Here is a 22,771-nt window from a genome sequence, read left to right on the forward strand (position 1 = left end):
CAAGTGGTTAGAGGGGAGGATTCAGTGTGCAAGTCTCCATTGGAGGTCACCATGTCGTGGCGGCACAGGAGGATGATAGAATCCTTTCCAATTAGGAAAATATGGGGGGGAACAAGGTAAGAGGTCTCTCCATCGAACCCTCCGCTGTGTCATTTGCCCTTGCAAAAGGAAACTTACGCAACCCAAATAGAGGTCTTTTTGTTTAGGAAACCCATTGAATCCTATGCTAAAGGGGGTACACGGAGGAGAGTTGGCAAGAGAAAACTTGCAAATAAGTTCAGGAAAGGTAGCAGGAGAGGCACCTTGTTCGTTGTCTGCTTGGACTTGCTCCCAGTTAGGTGCAAGCTGTACATAGGTATGAAGCACACAGCGTAGCATACGTGCCACAACTCTGGAGGATCGCACGCCAACCAGGCTTGCCAATGCATCAGCTCCAATCCAACTGCCACTTGGGCTTAAAAGATCGGCGACCGATTTTATGTTCTTCTCGACAAAGCGTTGAACGAGACACCTATCAGCAGGCATATCATGGAAAATTGAATTGTAAAACAAAGGTTCCATCAAGAACATTTGCTTTGTGTACGAATGCGTAGCTCTTGTTGTCGTTAGAGTTCGCCATGCGTTTAGTACACTTTGATAAAACCTGGAGAGGGGAGACATATCAAGATGCGAGAGATCCATCAAGAATATAGCGTGGTCATAGCCTAGTCTCCCCGCCTGCTGCAAAAGGCGACGAGCGACGTCGACCCAAGGTGGAGAGGGGTGCATGTACAGCATGCGTAGAGCAACCGAAAGTCGAAAGGCCATTAACCGGCTCTTTATGTCAACCAGGCCTTGGCCTCCATCGGTCAGTGGCAAGCTGAGGACCTCGGGTCGCAACCAGTGCTTTCCATCCCAGAAGAAAGACACAAAGCACTTCTGGAGCTGTTGAAGCAACACTACCGGAGGGTGCAGCACAAAGAACCTGTGCCATAGGGTAGAGGCCACCAAACTGTTGATCACCAAGACCCTTCCACGATAAGACAGTTGTGTTATCAGATTTCTCCATTTTTGCAGTTTCCCTTCAACAAGATCCAACAGACCAGCCCAATTCTTTGCTACTGTGGCGTCATTACCCAAGAACACTCCAAGGTATTTCACGCCATCAGTGGCCCATGCAAGAGGAGCAGGAAGTTTGGGTGCCGAGTGACATGACGGACCAAGCCAAATGGCGCTCGTTTTCTCCCAATTCACTTTGGCTGAAGAAGCCTTTTCAAACACGGATAGACAATAACGGACAACGTTAATGTCATTGAGGTTCCGCACAAAAACACACACATCATCAGCATATGCCAGCACCTTAATGGGCCGTTCAAGATGAGAAAACCCAACCCCGGTTAGTCTAGCACGCAAATAACCCAGTAAGGGTTCGATGGAGAGAGCATAGAGCAAGCCAGAGAGGGGGCAACCTTGTCGAATTCCCCTGTTGACAGGCAAGGGTGTAACAAGTCCATTGTTTATCTTAAGCACACTAGAGATATTGTTATACAGTATCTTAATGTAAGAAATGAAGGTCGGACCAAGTCCAAACCGTTCAAGCACTTTGAAGAGGTACCGATGATCGACGCGGTCAAAGGCCTTCTCCTGATCAAGGAGAAGGAGTCCCAAATCTGTGGGGTTTTCTTTGCACAGTTCAATCATGTCTCTTACGAGGGAGATGTTGTCATAGATGGAGCGCTTGGGTACACAATAACATTGGTCTTCTTTCAACAATGAGGAGAGATGAGGAGTAAGTCGCAATGCCAGGGCTTTTGAGAATACTTTATAGTCTGTGCATAGCAAAGAGATTGGGCGCCAGTTTTTAATATAGAGCAAGTCTCCTTTCTTTGGAATGAGGGTGAGAATAGCCCGTCGGCAACTCTGAGGGAGCTCTCCAAGCTGGCAGCTTGCGTTCAAGGTGTTGAGGAGTTCGGGACCCAGTAGATGCCAGAATTTCTTATAAAATTCAGTTGTGAGTCCGTCCAATCCAGGCGCTTTCCCAACAGCAAGGCTGTGCAGAGCGGCGCCAAGTTCGTCCAAGGTAATGGGCCCCTCCAGGTAGGAACGTCCACCCTCACACAACACTGGCAGCCCTACGGAGATAGAGGCGACACTGACGGGATTTATTTGCTCCATCGAGTATATTTTCGAGAAATATTCCTTTGTGAAAAGTTTAATAACTGATTGGTTGAAAGTGATGGATGAGTCTGCCAAACGCAGTTGAGAGAGCTGTTTGTTCGGGAGGCGTTTCTCTAAGGAAAAAAAATACTTAGTTGGTATGTCTGTCTCGTTAAGGTGCTGCACCCTCATCCGAACTAGGGCACCACGTGCATTCCTCTCAGTTATTTCTTTCAATAAGGACTGTTTTTCGGTTAAGGCTCTTTGCACATTATTATTTTGTCTTGTGACCCTCTGAAGATGTAAAATCTCTGATTGCAATAATTTCCTTGCTTCATAATCAGCCCTTTTTGAGAAGCTCTGGTATTGTTGGCAGAAGCCTTTGATTTGGGTTTTTACTAGATCCCACCACACCAGTGGGTTAACAGAACAGCTTAGCTTCCGTTCCAAGAGATCTGTCCAGAAAGATTCAAAAGCCTGAATAAAGTTGAAGTCTTCTATTAAACTATTGTTGAACTTCCAGTGAGAACTCCCTGGACACGGTTTCGAGAGTTGAACGAATGCTCGAGCTAGGAAGTGATCGGAGAAACCGGAAGGCACGATGTCAGATTTGCAAACTCCATGTAACAGGTGAGAATTTACATAAATGCGATCAAGCCTCGCAAGTGAGATGTGGTTGTTGGAACAACGACACCATGTGTAGGATTGTTCGGAAGGGTGTTGCAAGCGCCAGACATCATGGAGATTATATTTTGCGATGATATTTGCAAAGAGTTTTGCGGTACATGGTTGAGGTTCCGGCCCGTTTCGGTCGCATGAGGCATTAACAGTACAGTTAAAATCGCCACCAAAATTAGACAAGTCTGCAGATCCAGTGTTTGGAGGAACTTTCTCAGTTCAGCAAAGAAGGAGATCCGCTCACCATTTTTGCTTGGAGCATACACATTAAGGATTGTAAACTTGACCTGATTGAGATAGAAGGTCACAGAGGCAAGATGGCCATCAATGATATTCGCAAATTGAAGCGAGGATGGTTGGAAATGTTTCCCTAAGACAAACATGATTCCTGCCTTAGACGAGGAGCTGTTACTAAAGAAACACTCCTTATCCATAATGAGCCGCCACTGGGCCTGAACAGATCTGACAGCGTGGGTCTCCTGCAACAAAGCTATGTCGAGACCGTTTGCGTTTATCAGCTGCTTGATCTGGATCTGGCGGAGTGAACTTCCACCACCATTGACATTTACTGTTCCAATCTTGAAACTCACCATGAATTAACTTAGAGTCTTTTTCGTCTTGGCGATCAATTTTCTTAAACGGTGACAATGTGTCTGAGGAAAGTTGAATAAGTCAGGCCTGCGTATAATAGCCTGAGCACACTCAAGGAAGGACGGTAAATCGGGAAAGTATTCTGTTAGGTTTATACTGCGTTTCCTGTACGTATTTTGCAAGAAAAGTCGTATTTGTTCAGGGGAAGTAGGACCTAGACTGGTAGGTTTCTCCATTGCTTCCACCTGGCTGTTTGCTTCCTCCAGGTCAGATTCGTCGGAGTCAGTTTTAATTTCCGAATCACACAAGCTTGTATAATCCTGCATGTCGCTGCTGTCATCAATATTGGCACACGGACCTGCACTAGTTGTAACATCTGTGTGCTCTCCCACCGTGGGAACATTGCTTTGAGGAATAACAGCAATAATCTGTGGATTTTGTGAAACAGAAACAGCATCAGCAGATGCAGCGATGTTGCTTCCCCCGACTGCAACAACCTCCGATGGTGTGGCGGTATCTAGCAGAATAGGAGTCTCTTGCAAGATATTGATTCCTGCGATTCCAGCTTCACCCGGTGATGAAGTGAGAGCAGTAACTGGGACAGTTTCGCTATTTTCTGCTGGCGGGAATTCAGCATCATCATGCTCAGGATTAACATTTTCCAAAGTGACAGCAAGTTCATCACCAGTGGCCTCGGCAGGTTCATCACCAATGGTCTCAGCAGGTTCATCACCAGTGGTCTCGGCAGGTTCATCACCAGTGGTCTCGGCAGGTTCATCACCAATGGTCTCAGCAGGTTCATCATCCATGGTCTCGACAGGTTCATCACCAGTGGTCTCAGCAGGTTCATCACCAGTGGTCTCAGCAAAATCATCAGAGGACTTTCCAATAGCCGAGTCCGTAACAGGTGAGACGATTCCATTTGATTTGTTAACAGGTAAACCAGTCCCTGCATGTGGAACGTCTATGTCCTCACATGAAAGGGGGCCGAACTTGTTGGCTGTAGGTACAGGGTTTGTCCCAGGTAAGCCTTGTAGAGTGGCATCGGTCACGACTGGGGGGGTGTTACCGACAGGTTGCTTATTGTTAAATGCTGCCTTTTTCTGAGTTAAATGACCGTCGGGAAGGGTCTTTCTCTTCCTTGACGGAACAATGGTGAAACCATCCCCGACGTTCGTTGTGCTGTTTGGATCATCGGGATGGGAAGGCTGAGCGTCATTGCCGGACATGGAAGATGTTCCCTTCACAGCCGAAGCAAAAGATGAAGAAGAAGAATCCTTGTTGTTTACGTGGTTTGTCCCATCGTTCGACGAAGCCGTTTTTGGGCAAGAGCGTTTCAGGTGTCCGAATTTACCACATTCAAAACATTTCAAGGTGTCAGTGGTTACGTATAATTGGTAATCATGAATATCAATTTTGAATTTCAAAACAATGTTCAGCGTTCTTTCGACGTTAGAAGGAGGAAGTACAAGATAAGCTTGTCTCCTGAAAGACATCACATGTTTAGCCCGGTCGTCCTGGCAACGCCAAGGTAACATCGTGACATGCGAAACCACAGTCCCATAACGAAATAGTTCGGAGACCAGTCTCTCGTTCTTCAGGAATGGAGGACAGTTCGAGATGATGACCTTAACGGCTGGAGTGTCGAGAGGGGACACGAGTACGAAATGTCCGTCATCTGTCGATAATCCTGTACATACAATCTCGTGAACCAGTTCAGCCTCGGATACGAAAATAACGACACGTTTGTTCATTCGTGAGGCCGCGCGAACTTTATCAATACCGATTATGTTGCCCACAGCAATAACGAGGTCTTCGACGCTGACCTCGTTCGGTGGGACACAAACAACGCCATGTCTACGAGTTAACGCTTCATATGCCGCGTAACGTGAAAACGAAGTCATAATTTACAAGGGACGAGGGTGGGGGTGGGACAGGGGACGAGGGGGGGGGGGACAAGGGACGAGGGTGGGGGTGGGACGGGGGACGAGGGACGGGGGACGAGGGACGGGGGACGAGGGACGGGGGACGAGGGACGGGGGGGGGGACGAGGGACGGGGGGGGGGGACGAGGGACGGGGGGGGGGGACGAGGGACGGGGGGGGGGACGAGGGACGGGGGGGGGGACGAGGGACGGGGGGGGGACGAGGGACGGGGGGGGGGACGAGGGACGGGGGGGTGGGGACGAGGGGGGGGGGGCGAGGACGGGAGAGTGAATATCGCTCTCGAACAGTGATTAATTAATTACGAGCCGAGACAGATTTTCAAAGGCGAAAACAAACACAGCTGGTGGAGAAAAAAGCGATCAGCCGGAGGACGGGATGGGCCGCCGATTAATGCAAAAGTTATCCACAAACAGCTGCGGGCTCTCTTTCTCTCTCTCAGAAAAGGAAAGGAAACAAAGGACACGGAGTGAATATAAATACAAACGAGATAAGAAAAGGGAATCGAGGAGGGAAAAGGGAGGCAGAGGGGGATGGGGGAGGCCGAAGCCCCGAAGTGTTGGGTCTGATCAAAGGGGAGGGGTTGGGGCACAAATGCAGAATAAGGATGTAAAGATAAACGAGCAGGGGGAAGGAAAAAGGTGAGATACGACGTGGAAAGGGACAAAAGAGTAGAACAGCAGAGCAGCTCGTACCTCACCACACATGCACAGCCACCATCTTGCCGCGCCCAAACACACCGACAGCCAGCAGGGAGAGGGAGAGAGAGGGAGAGAGGGAGAGAGGGAGAGAGGGAGAGAGGGAGAGAGGGTGAGAGAGAGAGAGAGAGAGAGAGAGAGAGAGAGAGAGAGAGAGAGAGAGAGAGAGAGAGAGAGAGAGAGAGAGAATAGGGAGAGAGAATAGGGACGATACGATACGTTTAAGTTGGATAGTTCAATTCACTGCGAAAGGAGCAAGGACAATGATACTCCAGACACTATCCCATACGGCCTCAAAATTTTGATATACAGAGAATTTGATTGCTTTTATATGTTATATGACCTACTCCACACAAAAATAACTTTGGTAGACATTTCAAGTCTAAGATGTTATGTTTGTAGCTGCCATTTTCCAAAATGGCCATGAATACCTCAGGAACTCTTCCATCTCGAATGTAAGTGATGGCCAGTTTGTATATAATGTATACATCGAAAGTTAATATGAAAATACGCATTGCGTAGAGTGAGAGCTTCGTCAACAATGGTCAGTCGATCGAGTACGCAGCCCTCACAAAATAAGGATCGCTTTTTAATATTGTTTAGTTGAGAGATGTGAGCTATGTGGTGGTGTCTACTCTAAAGGTAGTTAAAGTGTATTCAGGATTGTTTCCTGTCATTGCATAACGGAAATTAAGCCTTAATTTGAAGAAAGCCGGAAGAAGAAAAATAAAACGGAAATACGTCACGTTCTTCATGTGGCCTTCGTTTAACGCTTGAGAGATCGTCCAGCAAAGGAAGATCACATGAGCAAGATGGCGGATCATGGAAGGGACATTTGAAATGACAACATGAAATTTTGTTCCCAAGGGAATGGGGAATGACAGTGAAATTTTGAATGGATTTACATATACATGCAATTGCCATAGAGGTTCGCTTACGAAGCTCTCTATGAACCTCCTCATGAGGTACCACCAGCTACACTACCTTAGTCACTACACCCAACAAATTAAAACACAGCACAGCCAAGAGATGAAGTAAACATTAAAAACAATACCTATTATAAATAAATAAAAACTCAACATCAGAGAATGTGAGATTCTAGTGGAAATTAATTACCAGGTGAAAATAATTTATCGGTCGCGCCAGGCCAAAGCAAGATCACGTGAGCAAGATGGCGGATCATGGAAGGGACATTTGAAATGCCAACATGAAATTTTGTTCCATCGGGAATGGGGAATGACAGTGAAATTTTGAATGGATTTACATATACAAGCAATTGCCATAGAGGTTCGCTTACGAAGCTCTCTATGAAGTCGGTGTCGATGGCGGAAAACTGAAATCGGTGTACTTGGGTTAAATGAAGTCAGTGTAGCTGCCGGAAAACTGAAGTCGGTATAACTGGCAGAAAACTGAAGCCGATGTAGCTGTTGGAAAAAAGAAGTCGGTGTAGCTGGCATAAATGATGAGCGGTTTTGAATTCAAAATCCGTTCTGTACAGTACTGTATTGTAATTTATTGATTTTAATCACCAGGTGAAAATAATTTATCGGTCACGCCAGACCAAAGCAAGATCACGTGAGCAAGATGGCGGATCATGGAAGGGACAAAATAGCGGATCATGGAAGGGACAAGATGGCGGATCATGAAAGGGACATTTGAAATGACAACATGAAATTTTCTTCCCAAGGGAATGGGGAATGACAGTGAAATTTTGAATGGATTTACATATACATGCAATTGCCATATAGGTTCGCTTACGAAGCTCTCTATAAGTTCAAAGTTGCACAGAGACTTTATGGACCCCCTATATATGAGAAATGCAAACTATATAAGCGGTGAAGCCGCTTCAATATTTGGCTTTGTCCGGCCATCCGTCAAAAAATGAAGAAGAACCTTCGCACACACTGTATTTAAATCTAAAGGGTTCTAAATGGTAATTATTAAGGGCTTTTCTAAAGAGTAATTCTGAAGAATAATTCAAAAGGGTTCTAAAAGTATACAACATCAACAACAGGCATTTTAAGGCCATTTTCCCTGCTAGAGAGGGGTTTAGTCTTGCGGGCCCCATGACAATCTTCTCCATTTTGCCCTATTTTCTGCATCTCCCCTTGTTAACCCCCTTGCCCACATTTCTTCTTCCACCACCTTTAGCCAAGTCTTTCTCGGTCTTTCTCGGTCTTCCCCGTCCTCGACTTCCTTCTACAGTCATTTCCATCACTCTTCTAAACCAGTCACTTTCATCCTTCCTTGACACATAACCAAACCATCTCAACCTGTTTCTCTTCACAGCATCCATTACAGGCTCTATTCCCATCATCTTTCACAATTCATCATTTGTCTTCCTCTCTCTCAACGATACTCCGCACATCCACCGAACCATTCGCATTTCCACCCTTTCCAGCCTTCGTTGCTGCTCTACGTTCATTACCCATGTCTCGCTCCCATAAATCATAACACTTCTCACACATGCAGCATACACCTTTCCCTTTAGCTTCAACGACACTGCCCTCCTCGTCAGCACGCCACTCAGTTCCCAAAACTTCTTCCATGCACATCTCACTCTAGCAACCGTTGCCGAGTCTGATCCACCTTCTCCATTCAGCATGTCTCCGAGGTAGCAAAATGTTTTCACACCTTCCAGCTTCACACCGTCTCCAAGATCCAACTCAACATTTCCTCCATCTGCAGCTCCCTCTGTGCACACCTTACACTTGAATGTAGCTGCCACACTGGTTAATGACCCTCTCAGACCACTACATTTTGGATGAAGCCACTCAGCACACATTGTACACTGAATGGAGTTCACTCCGACACCCTTCCTGCACACAGGACACGGCCACTTCCCACCTTCACCTCAAACTCACCACTGTTCCCATCCTTCGTCCGTACAGCTGCATTACGTCCTTACCTTACAGCGCACTCTTTCGTACATTGCCATCACTACTCTGATCAACCATTCCTCCACTCCTAACTTCCTCAATGCCCATGTCACTACTTCACGTGGAAACCTATCGATTGCTTTCTCCAGATCAACAAGCATTACGCCTAGGTCCCTAGTCGGTGAAGTGATGTGAGTTGACAAAGTGGAAGACGCAAGGCGGCCATCTTGGATTTTGACGTGGCGACCCAATTTTCAATAGCGTTCTTCCTTATGCGTAGATACACCGACACACCAGATTAGAAGTTAGTAGTTCGTTTATTTTTCAAGATATTTCGCTCACAATGTTCAGACATACATGGCGGTGGCCATTTTGGATTTTGACGTGGTGACCCAATTTTCAATAGCGTTCTTCCTTATGTGTAGATACACCCACACACCAGATTAGACATTAGAAGTTCGTTTATTTTTCAAGATATTTCGCTCACAAGGTTCAGATATATATATGGTGACGGCCATCTTGGATTTTGACGTGGCGACCCAATTTTCAATATTGTTCTTTCTTATGCCTAGGTACACCCACAAACCGAATTAGAAGTTGGTACTTCGCTTATTTTTCAAGATATTCCATTCACAAGGTTCAGACATACATGGCGGCGGCCATCTTGGATTTTGACGTGGCGACCCAATTTTCAAGAGCTTTCTTCCTTATGCCTAGATACACCCACACGCCAGATTAGAAGTTGGTACTTCACTTATTTTTCAAGATATTCCGCTCACAAGGTTCAGACATACATGGCGTTAGACATTCATGGCGGCGGCCATCTTGGATTTTGACGTGGGTTGCACCCACACACCAAATTAGAATTCGGTCCTCCGCTTACGCACGCATGCACGTACGTACGCACGCACGCCGCACACATGCACCCACGGACGAACGGACGCACGCACGCACGCACAGCGGACGCACGGCGGACACATGGACGGAGGGGAAAACTATAGTCCCCCTTTCGCTCCGCGGTGCGACGGGGGACAACAAACCCAAGAAACAACTTCTTCCTCTTCTCCATGTACTTCTCCTGCTAAAAATTAACTTCTCCTAAACATGTACTTCTCCTTCTCCTGAAGGGTTCTAAAAGTATGTAAAGGGTAATTCTAATGGATTCTACATGGTATTTCTTAAGGGTAATTCTAAAGGGTAATTCTGAAGAGTGATCCTAAAGGGTTCTAAAGGTATTTAAAGGGTAATTCTTAAGGGTAGTTAGTTCTAAGGGGTTCTACAGGGTTCTAAATAGTTCTAAAGGTTAATTCTAATTGGTTTAGTTCGTTTCTAGGCTTTGCCCATTTCATATTAATGCCGAACTGTACCACTTCCTTCGGACTCAGGTGTAATTTTTAATAATGCATCTTGTTGTTTGTTATCAATATTCAAAATGCAGTGCCGTAGCTTTGTGTTTTAGAATACAGAAGCGGAAACTCAGAATTCTCAAAGTGTACTCTAAAATATCAATAACTTCAACATTTTTATGTGAATCATAGACCTTAAGGCAATTCCACATTTCTGATAAACTCGTTCCATCAGCTGTACTTCGTTTTACTCCAAAACGTTATCAAACTAAGCCCGATATAACTCTTGGCATTGTTTTAAATTTCCCCATTATTGCTGCTTTGTGTCTTTTCTTGCAAAGTTTAATGCAGTCTCAGTCTTGCAAAGAATCAAAACCTCGACTGCGGCACTACACAGAACTAAAGCCCCAGTCATACCGGCCATTTTCAGGCCACGAATCGCCACGACCTAAGATTGGGGCGACATTCTTGGCCAGATCGTATTGGGGTCCTGGCGATTCCTGGATGATCGGGGGTGTACTTGGCAGTTCGGGTCGAGACGGGAAGCCGCCCCGACAATTTTGAACTGTTCAAAATTATCGTGGCGATTCGTGGCGTTTTTCAAACTCTTGCTGCTGTCTGGAAGGTGTCGTACGGGCGCGTGTGGGCATCGGGAAAATGGTCGTGGAGTGTCTTGCGGTGGTCGGGAAACTTGGCTGCCACAATTCGCTCTGCATCCAGCAAGCACTGATACGACCGCCGTATGTCCTCACATGGACGCCGTACGACTGCCATCACGATCTTCCAAGAATTGCCCCGATCCGTCCCGACCACGTTCGCGCAGCAGTACGACGACTCACGATCATTGCCGATCTCTCACGAATTAACAAGACTCCGCCAAGACTGCCGTAAGCATGCAGTAAGCACCAGTAGGCGCCAGTACGACCTGTCACAAGACCGGGTATATATAGGCGATCCCCGGCGGCGAAATCATTTCATCTCCTGATTCCAAGCTGGTCACATCGATCACATCCAAGCTGGTCACGGCGGCCGCGTGATTGTGCACGTCTTCCTGGATCCCCTCCCCCTCTTCCTGGCTGGCGGCATCATTGGAAGGCTTGGAGTTGATGATTTATATAAACGACATACAAAAATAACGTGAATTAGCGTCGTCTGAATTTGAAGATCGTAGTTAGGTCGGCGCGATTCTTGGCCGTTCTTATATAGGGCAAGGACGGCCGCCGCGCAGTTGGGCTCGGACGGGTGGGCACGTACGCGTGCGTACTGCGGTCGTAATGAGGTCGTAGTGCGGTCGTAGTGGGATCGGGGTGGATCGGGGCGGATCGGGGCGAAGACGTGTGGGCACGGGCTAGGACTTGTGGAGATCTTGCCGCGCACTTGGCGGATCGGGCTTTGTCGGCGCGGCGGTCACGGCGCGATCGTACGGGAGTCGTGGCAGGGGTGTTTTGGTATGACTGTGGGAAAATTTACAGCCGATCTTGCCGAAAAGTCGTGTTGGTGCGGGGAATCGCCAGATCGGGGGTGATCGGGGCGATTCGTGGCCACTCAAATCCGGTATGACTGGGGCCTAAGCTGATGACACAAGATGACAAGCTGATGACAAGTGGTCTTTGTAGTTTTGTTGTTACACTTGCTTTTCTGTATTTGGAGAAACAAAAGGCTTTGGAAGTTGATGTTGAAAGTTTTAATTCAGCTGTTCAATCAATGGCAGACTTTTTTTTTTTTTTTTTTTTTTTTTTTTTTTTTTTTTTTTTTTTTTTTTTTTTTTTTTTTTTTTTTTTTTTTTTTTTTTGTATACAAGATCGAGGCTCGTGAAAGAGCGAACATTAATCACACAGAAAGACAAACCGACACATAAAACATATAACATAGGGAGCGGTAGACAAGATGGGGAGAGAGGGGGAAGGACACAAACACAACATTTGAGAGCAGGGACCGAGAGACATGGAGACATCGAGAGATCTGAGAGAGGGCGAGGGCTTTGGGGGGGGGGGGCGTGGGAAGGGGGGGGTGGGAGAGGTATAAAACATATGGACACTGCCAGGACTTCCAGGAAAGAAGTTGGAATTTCAAACAAGGTGGATCTGGGGTGAATTAGCGGGGGTAGAAAAGATCAAGGTTTTGGATGGGGGAAGATAAGAGATGGTGGTGAACAGCTGTTTTAAAGACCTGGAGGGAGGAGTGGGATTGAAGGGAGTGAGGGAGTTTGTTCCAGAGGCGGGAGAAAAGAGGAATGAAAGAGTGAAGGTGAGCGGAGAGCCGAGATTTCGGCAGTTTAACCATCAGAGGGTTGCTGGCAGATCTTGTGCGACCTGTAGGAATATTTGGGGGACAGAGCACAGAGAGAGCTGGGGGTGCAAGGCCGGAGAGGAGTCGGTAGAAGACAGAAAGACCACCAACCTGCCTGCGGTGAGTGAGTGAAAGGCCCTCAGAGATAGCTTCATCGCGGGAGATTCCAATAATTCTGAAAGCTTTGGTTTCAACAGCGTGAAGCCGAGCTAGGTGTGAGGCAGGAGCACCGGCCCATAGGGGAGAACAGTATTCCATTGAGCTGCGGATGAAAGCCTTGTATGTGGTGAGGAGCTCAGGTGTGCCGAGGAAGGACTTCGCACGACGGAGGATGCCCAGTCGGCGACTGGCTTTGGAGGCCAGCTTGGAAATGTGGTTTTCCCAAGAAAGATCATGGCAGATAGTGAGACCCAAAATCTTGAGCGACAGAACTTCTTGGAGAGGATTGTTGAGAAAGTAGATGGGAGGGTTGTCCAGTCGATCTTTTCGGAGAGACATAGTAAGAGTGTGAGATTTGTCAGGATTGAAAGACATGTTCCACTTGTTTGACCAGTCTGTGATTTTGTCCAGGTCTTCAGAGAGTGAGGAGGCAGCAGACTGCCGATCTGAGGGAAGAGGAATGGAGCGGCAGAGAGTGGAGTCATCAGCAAAGAGATAGAGAGGATTTTCGAGAGAGTCAGAGAGATCATTGATGAAGACCAGAAAAAGCACGGGGCCCAGAACACTGCCTTGGGGAACTCCAGCCTGAACAGGAAGAGGAGATGAGAGAAACCCATTCAGGGCCACACGTTGACGACGACTAGAGAGGAAGTCCGCCAGCCATGCGTGGAGATTTCCATGGATACCAAAGGAGGAGAGTTTGGTGAGCAGAGCAGGGTGCCAGACCGTGTCGAAGGCACGTGATATGTCGAGGGAGACAGCTCTAATTTCCTGTTTGGCATTGAGGACCTCCATCCATTGTTGAGACAGCAGAAGCAGCATGTCCAGAGTAGAGTGACCTGGTCTGAAACCAAATTGATGATCAGAGATCAAGCCATTGGAGAAGAGGAAAGATTTCATATCAGAAGCAATGATGGATTCCATGACTTTGCTGATAATTGGGAGAAGGCTGATTGGTCTGTAGTTGCTAGGATCTGTTTTTGCACCTTTTTTGTGCAAAGCGGTGATGTTGGCTGATTTCCAAGCAGATGGCAGTTGACCTTGAGCAAAAGAGAGGGTGAAGAGAACAGAGAGAGGGTGAGATAGAGCAGCAGAGCAGGATTTTAGGACCCGTGGGCTGATGCCGTCGGGTCCAGTTGCAGAATCAGAGTCGAGGGTTGACAGAAACTTTTCCACCTTGTCAGGAGGAAAGGACACGGAGTCCAGGAGCAGCAGGGTACGACTGGGTATGGTGGGTAGAGAGAGGGATGGGTTTGGGACACAAGATTTAGAGGCAAACACAGAGTTGAGGCATTCAGCTTTTTCACGTGCGGAGTCAGCTGTGTAGCCGTTTGAGGTAAGGGAGGGGATGGAGGGGGAACAAACACCAGAAACGGATTTGACCAGACGCCACCAGGATTTGGAAGAGGGAGACAGATAAGAGAGTTCGGTCTTGAGAACGGAGAGATATTGTTTCCTGGCTCTCCTGAGGGTGGACACACACTTGTTTCGGGCTTTGTGAAAGGAAATGAGATTTCCTTCCGTTGGATTTGCTTTCCAGGAGACGAAGGCAAGTTGTTTCTGGGCAACAGCCTCACCACAAGATTCCGTGTACCATGGACGGGAGGAAGGGTATGACAACTGAAGACGAGATGGGATAAATCTGTGCATGAGAGAGAGCAATTTACTTTGGAAGAATTCCCAGGATGAGTTGATGTCAGAGGTGGTAGAGATGGGAGACCAGTCCAGATGATTGATGGCTGCTTGAAGACCGTGCCAGTTGGCCTGAGTGAAATGCCAGACTCGTCGACGCTGAGCAGGCTCCCTGAGGATGGTCAGCGAGATGTCCACTTTAACAAGGACATGATCAGATGATCCGATCGGAGCAGAAGAAGAGCAGCAGACATTTTCAGGGAAGTTAGTCATAACCAAGTCCAGAAGAGAAGATGTTCCGTTGACTGAGATCCGGGTCGGGAAATTGACAGATTGTGTCAGTCCCAGTGAGTCGCAGAAGTCCTTTGCTGAGGAGCCATGGCTGGTGAGAGAGGTACCCACACCCAGCCAACTGGCATGATGACAGTTGAAATCACCACATATGAGGAAGAGAGAGTTGGGATGAGTAGATAGAAGTTGGTCCATATCATCAGACAGCGAGATGTAGATGGAGTCATCACTGTTTGGTGGACGGTACAACACACATATGAACAAGAGGTGGGAGCGAAGGGGAAGCCGTAGCCAGAGGTATTCCTGGGGGTGAGGTGGAGAGAGTGCAGTGCAGGGCGAGTGAGGAAGAGAGTTTTTGATAAAGATAGCAACCCCGCCTCCAGGACGAGGCTCAGGTCTATCATACCGGAGGAGGGAGTAGCCCGGGAGAGATACTATGGAATCAGAGACATCATAAAGGAGGAAAGTTTCTGTTAAGCAGATCACGTCTGGTTTGACAGAAGCAACCTGTATGGAGAGATCAGTTAAGTTTGAACGAAGGCCCCGGATGTTTGAGGTCCATACCGTTAATGAAGAGGAAGGGGGAGCATCAGATACAGAACAGGGGGGAGGAGGGGTAGGGTAAGATGTGGAAGAGGTGGAAGAGGTAGGGAGAGCTGTTGAAGGTGTGTCAGAGATTTCAGAATAGCTCGGAGAAAGGGAAGGATGGGGCGGACAAAAGGTTTGATGGTGATTGGGTGAGCCACAATGAGGTGTTATTTGAGGAGGGGGAAGAGCGAGGCAGAAGGTTGGGGGAGATGGAGGTGAGAGTTTGAAGGGGGAAGAAGCGGGGAGGACGCTTTGAGGAGGGGGAGTGAGAGGGGGGAAATTGAGAAGCAATGAGGGTGGGGAGATTTGAAGGGAGGGGTGAGGGGGGAGTTTGGGAGGGAAGGGACAAGGGGAGGGATTTGAAAGGGATGGGATATGGGGGAGATTTGGAGGGGAGGGGTGAGGCAGGAGTCTAGGAGGGGAGGGGCGAGGGGGCGTCTTGGCGGGGAGGGGTGAGGGGGTAGTTTAGGAGGGAGGGGGCAAGGGGGGAGATTTGAAAGGGATGGGTGATGGGGAAGATTTGGAGGGGAGGGGTGATGGGGAAGATTTGGAGGGGAGGGGTTATGGGGAAGATTTGGAGGGGAGGGGTGAGATTGGATTTTTGAAAGTGTACGATTTATGGGAAACGAACATTTATTGCAAAATGAGTTTCTTGTGACCTTCGAGTTAAAAATAAGTTTAAGGACGCTGGATGGAGGATGGAGTGCAGGAGAGTTTAGGGAATGTAGAAAAAAGGCACTATAGGAGATGGATATTTTTTTGGGGATGAATTGATTTGGTGAGCAAGTCGAAAGCAGCCTTTTAAAGAAGAAGAAGAAAAAGGTGTTATAAAATATGACGGAATACATAACTTGAGGGGAAAGTGTAAACATTGAAGGTTAATGAGTGAAAACTATCTGGGGAAATGGGGGAGAAACACGTGGTCGAAGAACGAACGAACGAATAAGAATGAATAAACGAATGAGAACAGAGAAGGAAATGTTTTTTTTTTTTTTTTTTTTTTTTTTTTGAGTTGAGATTTACACAAGGAAGTAGGCTATGGGTGAAAAGCCTGGGAATACAGAGAACGAAAGTTATTGGATCACAAACGACGGACCACTGAGAGAAAAACAAAGCCTCAAGGTTGTACAGTGCACACTGTACAAGGCCTTGCTCGCGACACGGCAAACAGACGATCAATTTATGAAAGATAAACACCGAGAAACAACCAAAGTTGCACACAATAACTTCACACACCGAAAGATAAATACAGTTTCGACAAAATACAATTGTGAACAGACTTCACTTCGAAAAACGTGGAGACCGTGTGGAGCTTCGAAAATCCCTGCCGCCGTCTCCAAGATCTCGCAAGATCAACTTATTTCATAAGTACAGTATATTTAATTGACAATACAGGATGTGGTTAAATTAGGCACTGCAGGGATTGTAGTGAAAGTCAGGGACAATTTGGTCAGCAGACGTCATACCTTCACTTATACCTGTGGGAGCACAGGAAGGCTTTCCTCTACCGTTCTGCATGGAACAAGATTGATGTTGAGACTTCAATAAATATTCAATAATAAGTGCCAAGCGCTATAAGGGGGGGGGGGGGGGCGGGGGGGTCCACATGTTACGCCTCACTCAAGGCAACGAGCCGCAGCCCCTTAGTAAACCGCCACTACTCCACCGCCATAAAATTTCTACCCCTTTATTTTACTCCCCCCTACTTTTTGTCACCTTGATGTGGTGGGAGGGCTTGTGTGCTTTAGGGATCCTGAGAACTGTGCCGGTGGGGGCCCCTGGCAAGTTTAACCAAGCCGGACAGGTTTCAAGTGAAGGGCCAGACTAAGAACAACAACCGGTCCTCCAGGTTTGGGGTTGGGTTGGGCGTTTGGGCTAACCCATCCTGATAAATCATTATTAGTTACAGAAACTGCAAAGTTGCCTTATGTCCCATTGGAACGAAGAGGCTAAGTAAGTGAGTAACTATTTTACTCCCCATTGGCTCCCACTATGTGTGTTAAATTTGGTTGTCATCAATGAAGCCTGTCGTGAAAATCAAGCTCAGACACGACTTGACCTCTGGGTAGGTTTAATATCATTTAGATCTGAAGTACATCCTGTAAAAATACATTCATGCAACAGGCATTAAAATCAGAGTATTTCATGAGCAATGGTCGATTCAATATGGCAATGGTCCAATAGAGAGGACAGTCAGCGCAGCATTTAGGGGCGTACATACCATTCAAACTACAGGACTATGTCACAGTGAGTTCCGCTGGAGTGTCCGTGCGCCCCGGTTGTCCCGGGTCTTATAGACGCCCCTTTTGAAGCGAGCACACCCTGGGTTCACCTTGGTATAATTTCACTACAAAGCCATTACAAAGATGTCCAACTCCTCTTTTCCCCCAATTCCCCCAAGACATTCCCAAGCCCCCCCTCGCCCCCCCCCATTATATCTGCCTGGTGGCCCTACAATGTTACGTTCCGAGGATATAGAAACACGATATAAGGGAATGGACAGACAGATGAAAATTCACTCATAGAGCGACACCTGGCAAAACAGAACAAAGTAGAATGGTACTCGGTAGAGCATCCTTTTTACCTCAAAAATTCAGTGACCTGTTATGCAAATCGTCTTCAAATTTAAGTTAATTGGATGAAAATCGACAATTTTTGAAATCTGGCCTATGTTGACTTGTGACCTAAGTTGACCTCAAAAATATTTGGCTGTTGAATTCATTTTGCTGATATGAAAATTCTATTCAAATTTCAAGTCAATCGGATGAAAATTTAGGATTTTAGAGATTTGAAAGAAGTGGTTGACCTTTGGCCTATGTTGACCTTTTGGCCTATGCTGATCTCAAAAATAGTTGTTGGTTGAATTCAGTTATCTGATGTGAAAATCCTATTGAAATTTCAAGTCAATCGGATGAAAATTGAGGATTTTAGAGATTTGAAAGAAGTGGTTGACCTATGGCCTATGTTGACCTTTTGGCCGATGCTGATCTCAAAAATAGTTGTTGGTTGAATTCAGTTCGCTGATGTGAAAATCCTATTGAAATTTCAAGTCAATCGGATGAAAATTGAGGATTTTAGAGATTTGAAAAAAGTGGTTGACCTTTGGCCTATGTTGACCTTGTGACCCAAGCTGATCTCAAAAATGGTTGTTGGTTGAATTCAGTTCGCTGATATGAAAATCCTATTAAAATTTCAAGTCAATCGGATAAAAATTGAGGATTTTAGAAATTTGAAAACGTTGTTGACATTTTGGCCTATGTTGACCTTTTGGCCGATGTTGATCTCAAAAATAGTTGGTGGCTGAATTCGTTTAGCTGATATTTCAATCCTATTCAAATGTCAAGCCAATCGGATGGAAATTGAGGATTTTTGGAATTTGAAAACAGTGGTTGACCTTTGGCATATGTTGACCTTTTGACCTCAAAAATAAATAGGATTTTGTAGGACCACCAACTCTACTATTTGCTGAAGTTTTGTGAAGATCAGTTTAAAATTGTATAAGTGAGCGGATAGACAAACACAAAAACACACAAACACACAAACCGGAATGATCAACATACTTGTAAAATATATATATTTTCGAAGTAATAAAGAGAAAAATGGAGTTTGACAATGAGGGCAGCTTTGTATTTGCGTCAGCTTTGCCTGATGCGAGACTGGTTCGCAAGACTGGATAGCAAGACTGGTTTGTGAGACTGGTTAGCGAGACCAACACCATGTGAAACAGATGCATGAGCAGATCCTACGAGGGGTCAGTGGAGCACAAATTTGCCATGCTGTGCTGTTCCCTCGCCCATCCCCTGCTCAGCATCCCCAGCTCAGACCCAACAAGAGATTGACATTCCCCTGAAGAGTTGGGAAATGGCACCACAAGGTAGATAAGGGATATCATGTCACCAACAACAAGAATTCTTTGGTGTTGAGTTTGAGATCTACATTATTTGGCAAGGGGCACCGATTTGTAAGAATGTCTTTCATTAAACATCTCTTTAAATAAGCGATTTCTATGCATTTCATACAAATTAATGTAAATGATGCTTCTACGATAAGTGCCCCCTCTCAAGATTTATGTGCTGCTATTCCGAAGTATCGAGATTAACAATGAACAGTTCCAACATCTCTTGTACTTTTCTACTTGAGTGTGAAGTAATAGGAGAGAACTGTCCTTATGGTCCTTGATGTACGCCAGTCGCATTCTGCACATAAAACTGCAATCCGTGACTTTCCTCATTGCTCTCTTGCTGATCTTCAAGTCTTTCCACAGATTCTAAGTGGGATTGAAGTCTGGGATTTGGCTGGGCCTTTCAAAGACTTTCACGTTCTATAATTAAATATCTCCTCTCAGGACAATATTACATACTAGTGGGAGCACGCGTGGGAATCCCACGGGACGTGTGTGTGACATTTGGACATCTTCATTTAGATGTTGCACATCCAGTTTTACAAAATGATTACTGGCAATTCATCACATCCACAAACTAGAACACCACTCAGTAGAGCGCATACTCCCGCCATGGGACAAGTTGGAGCCCTATCTTCCAATGGTAAAAAATCCTTCAAAAAATTCCTGGATCTGGAATAATATCCTGAGCTTCACCAAAAACTAATTAATCAATTCTTCCTTAACCAAAGGGCAATCATCCCACCAACTTTCATCCAAATCCGTTCAGATCTTTTCCAGATATCTTGTTCACGAACACACACACACACACACACACACACACACACACAGACACACACACACACACAGACACACACACACACACAGACACACACACACACACACACACACACACACACACACACACAGGATCGAATGTTACTCCCCGGCGGGATTAATGATGTAATCTACATAATATATTGTTGCGGATATGAGGATGGCATTTTTTTTGATTGTGTGTATTGGATTGTGGTAAACTGCTGTGTACCATTGGTTGGATATGGCCCCTCTTGCCTCCAGAGTTGTATAAAGGTAAAAAGGGCGTCTCGGTAGTTATTCCATAAACACCACATTGCAGGACCCGATAAAACCCCTGTTCGATAGCTTATATCTTATTATGTGTCTTAGGGTAAGGCTGTGTCTCCCATTAACTTAAATACTCCATTGTACCAAGTGAAATAAGAGTAGATCCCCTTTCATTTCATTTCAATGGCCAACTGCATTTTGGGCGGTTTTCTTCAACCACCATTGGCCACGAGGCAGGGTTGGGGAAGAAAGGCGGGTCCCCACCTCGTCAGAGAGGGGAGGAGTGAGCCAGCCCCACTCGACCAACCATGAACAAGGGGTTTGGCTTGAGAGGGCGGAGGAAGAGCGATCGGGGAGGTTCGCAAAGGTTGAGGGGCGGGGCCTATATAACCCGCCGGCGGGGCGTTCCCCAAGGAGTTGAGACAAGGAGGGAGGAGACAAGAGCTGGGTCGTCAGAGAGTTGCGCTTTTACTGAGTCCAAAGAAAGAGCTGGGTCATCAGAGAGTTGCGCTTTTACTGAGTCCAAAGAAAGAGCTGGGTCGTCAGAGAGTTGCGCTTTTACTGAGTCCAAAGAAAGAGCTGGGTCGCCAGAGCAGATGCGCTTTTACTGAGACAAGCAGCTCCGACCCGTGACTCCGCGCACACGACAGGCTCGGTGGCATCAGCGGCCGTCGAGGTCCAGCCCGACGTCCCGTGCGGGATCAAGCTCCAGCCAGCTCCGTGCCGTCCTCCCCCCTCCAGCCACACACCTCCTTCCAGCAATCCACTCTGCAATTCCCCGCGTGAGTCAGTGTCTTTGTTTGTTCTGTCCTGGGTAGTAAGTAAGCCTGTTAGATAAGCTAGTATTTTCCCTGTGTCTCTAAAAGCTTCTGTATATTATTTTATTATCTTTCCTTCTCCTTGGTTATTTTGAGCCTGTAAATAGTAAATAAATTTAGTAGTATTTTCAACCCTTTTCTCATCTTATTCCTTTTCCTCTTTGCATTTGTCGTCTTAGTCTTTTCCCGATTGAATAGCGGTGGCGCGATACGGCCAACGTTTGGGTTGAATCGGGTTTTAGTCGGGGAATAACTGTTCGGCCGCGGTTACACCACCGCTCGGTCAAAATAACATCTAATCCGCGGTCCGTAACAATATTTACTTTACATAATATGTTACCCCTCACTCATCTCCTCTCCCCCTCACTCATCTCTCCTCCCTCCCCACCCCCAATCACTCCACTTCTCCCTCCTCATTCATCTCCAACTCCTCCTCCTCCTCACTCCTCTTTTCCTTTTACTCCTCTCCCCTCACTCCTTTCCAAACACTTCCTCACCCTTCTCTTCCCCGTAATCCTCTCCCCTCACTCCATCACTCCTTTCCAACTCTTCCTCACTCCTCTCTTCCCTTTAATCCTCTCCCCTCACTCACACACACACAAACAAACACAAACACACACAGAAACACACAAACACACACACACACACACACACACACACACAGTAACACACAAACACACACACATATAGTAACACACTCACACACACATATAGTAACACACTCACACACACACACACATACACACATATAGTAACACACACACATACATCCACACATATAGTAACACACACACACACACAGTAACACACACACCCTGTTACGTGCTCCTCCCCGACCCCCTGGTCACGGTGTACCTCCGAGCCCCGAGAGAAGTCACGGCAGAAAAATGTGTTATTCTGTATGTCAAAGATCAATGGTGAAGCCACACCAATTGTTACCAACAAGCAAATATTGTATTAAGATCACACAAGAACAACAGTACAACAATAATAGTAATCAAAAGTACAATCAATATATCCTATGATGGTACCATCAGTTTCGTAATATATAACTCACTGTGCTCCAAATGAGTGAAACAAGAACATTCCCAATGTCTCTTTCCCGGCTTCAAACCCAAGTTGATTCCGGTTCAGCGATCGTCAGAACGATGTCCAATCGAGACCAGAATCCCGTTCGGATGACAGTCACAGTCACGCGGCTAAAGCTGCACAAAGGCGCCCTCAAGGCGACTGGGAAATCCAAAGGTGCCCTCCAGGCGACTGGGAAATCACACCCTCGGGTATGGACGTTTCACGGTTCACAGTCGGCGAACCTCAGATTTACCTTCAAAATCCGCGTTGCACACACACACACCAGATAAACGTCTGAATGCGGTGAGAACGGCTGAAGCAAAGCAAAGAAACCTTGCTCGACGCACAAAGCACGCGAGTCAAAATGGCCGACGGCCCGTACTCGAGACGTAACAGCACGACGAGGATTCTCTTTGGAATCAAATGCAAAACCTGACACGCAGGTGAATCTGTCACAGCGATAACAACTCTGTCGCAGGAATCCCTTTCCCGGGAAACCCGAAGTTCACTCGTGACTCTTGCTCGCCAATGTTCGCTCCAGACCGCAAAGCAACTATGCTTCTTGTCTGACTCCACTCGCTCCGCCTTTTTTCCCCTCTTTCGTCGTCGTCCGGTTCCCGATCCGGTTTCCGGTTTCTTTTAATACTAACTTTTTCACCATTTGAAAACAGTTCACAAACAATAAAC

Source organism: Myxine glutinosa, chromosome 3 (genome assembly GCF_964187855.1).
Source record: "Myxine glutinosa chromosome 3, kmMyxGlut1.1, whole genome shotgun sequence".
NCBI classification, from domain to species: Eukaryota; Metazoa; Chordata; class Myxini; order Myxiniformes; family Myxinidae; genus Myxine; species Myxine glutinosa.